This window comes from Protobothrops mucrosquamatus, unplaced genomic scaffold (genome assembly GCF_001527695.2).
Source record: "Protobothrops mucrosquamatus isolate PMUCROS unplaced genomic scaffold, P.Mucros_1.0 scaffold479, whole genome shotgun sequence".
Taxonomy (NCBI): Eukaryota; Metazoa; Chordata; class Lepidosauria; order Squamata; family Viperidae; genus Protobothrops; species Protobothrops mucrosquamatus.
The window spans coordinates 6,978-9,606 of NW_015386799.1; positions in this window are offsets into that span (position 1 = coordinate 6,978).

Here is a 2,629-nt window from a genome sequence, read left to right on the forward strand (position 1 = left end):
TAGGCCTGTTCTAAAAACACACCCATACAAAACCCCCCACTGAAACACAATCCAAACTACGCCAGGCCGGCCGCACGGAATAGATGGGCCTTCAGGGCTCGGCGAAAAAGGCGCAGGTCCGCAACTGTACGTAGGTCGGGGGGTAGGTCATTCCAGAGGGCAGGAGCTGCCACAGAGAAGGCTCTCCCCCTGGGGGTCAATGTATTTCAGACAGTATGAGGTAACTTAGAAAGTTGAGGACACATAATGTTTCCCAGGACTGGGCAGTAATTCAACAAAAAGAGAAAAGACACTTTGGAGAGCGCAGGTGAATGAATATTGCAACTGGCTACAACTTCAAATGTGTCATATGCTTGCCCTACACAGAGAGAGAATAACAGAATAACAGAATTGGAAGGGACCTTGGGGGTCTTCTAGTCCAACTCTGTGCTTAAGCAGGAGACCCTGGCCTATGCCATTCCAGACAAGTGGCTGTCCAGTCTCTTCTTAAAAGACTCCAGTGATGGAGCACCCACAACTTCTAGTGGCAAGCTGCTCCACTGATTAATTGTTCTCACTGTTAGGAAATTTCTCCCTAGTTCTAGGTTGGTTCTCTCCTTGATTAGTTTCCATCCCAGTACAATAGTTTTAATCGCTCCCCAACAAAAAAAAAATCCTGGTTTGGTCATTCAAAAGTTTTCCCCATTGACTTTGCTTGTCAGAAAGTCGCAAAAGGTGATCACGTGACCTTCGGACACAACTGTCATAAGTATGAACCAGTTTCCAAGCATCCAAATTTTGATCACATGACCATGGGGATGCTGCAACATACACAACTTTTTTCAGTGCTATTGTAACTTTGAACAGTTACTAAATGAACGGTTGTAAGTCGAGGATTATCTGTGTAGCTAAATTTCCACCAATGGAGCTCTTTCGAGAAATTTGCCTGTAATTTTGACAAGGACCTCTTGAGGGCACTGTGACACTGAATAATAATAAAATCCGACTCCTTTCTATCATACATTACTGGAAGAAGAACAACACAACATGCAGTGATCTTAGTTACCATTTTATATCAAGTCCTTATGCATCGTTAAACAGAACACAATCTTTAAAATTAATCGAATTACATGTTGATAAGCATTCTCCTAGAAAGAAATGATAATAAAAACCTACAGAGAAATGTTTAGTTGTCTCCAAGCACAGCAGGGAGTTTAGTTTTTCTTATACAGTATGTAAAATTCGTATGTTATATAATGGTCATAAAATGTATTTTAGAACTTGTATTTGGCTGATGTTGTCCAAGTTTGGAAGCTCAGCAAGATCAAACCTCTAACATTCTAAGTCAGGGTGGGCAACTCTGACAACCTGTGGACTTCAACTCCCAGAATGCTGGCTCAGGAATTCTGGGAGTTGAAGTCCACTGGTCATAAAGTTGCTAGAGTTGCCTACCCATTCTAAATGATGCAGGTGGAATAGAATGGAACGGAACAGAACAGAACGGAACGGAACAGAACAGAACAGAACAGAATAGAATAGGAAGGGACCTTGGAGGTCTTCTAGTCCAGCCCCCTGCTCAAGGAGAATCTATACCATCTCAGACAGGTGATTGTCCAGTCTCTTCTTGAAAATTTCCAGTGATGGGGCACCCACGATTTCTGGGGGTAAGCTGTTCCACTGGTTGATTGTCCTCACTGTCAGGAAGTTTCTCCTTAATTCCAGGTTGCTTCTCTCAGGAGGCAGGGGGGCAATAATAAGTCTTCTCTAGGAAGTTGAGTCTTCACATAATGTGTCCAAAGCAGAATAGTTTGAGCTGGTCATTTGTGCCGCAAGTGAGACCTCTGGGTTGATTTGTTTGATGATCCATAGGTTTGTTTTCTTGGCTGTCCACAGTATTTTTAGGAGTCTTCTCCAAAACCAAAGTTCAAAAATAACAATATTCTTTCTACCTTCAAAATTCAACTTTTATTTCATAGATGTCACAGATAATACCATGGCCCAATTCACCTCACAGGGTTGTTGTTGTGAAGAAAATAGGAGGGAGAAGGAGTATTAGATATGTTCACTGCCTTGAGTTGTTTATAAAAAAAATAATAAAGGCAGTAAATAAATAAATACTCCTTTACTGAGGATAGTTGAATTTAAAAGGTGGAGTATTGTTTCAGTATCTTCACTGTCCGTTGCTATACCTGTTGCCATTAGTTATACCTGTTTAAATTTAATCCTAGTCTTATTTTTTTCCTTGTCTTGCCTTTTATTACTAAAGCTTGCAGATCCTTCACGCTTTTTTCTATCAGAGTAATCATCAGCACAGTGCAGATTACTGATGTTTCTTCTTCCAGTTTTTAAAACCATGGTCATCTACTTCCAATCCAACTTTCTTTAATATATATTCAGCATATGGGTTCTATAAATAAGGGGAGAGTATACAGCTATCTCACATTCCTTTGCCTACTTGAAGCAGGAGAACAATGACATTTTCTGTGATTCCCATTTTTCTAAGCCCCTTCCACAGTTCAACGGGATTAACACAGTCAAAGGCCTTTCTATAATCAATGGAGCACACACTGAGCTCTTTGGGGGTGTTCTTTGACTTTTTCAATTATCCACCATGCGTCAGCAATAACGTCTTGTATTCATCAAAGATCAA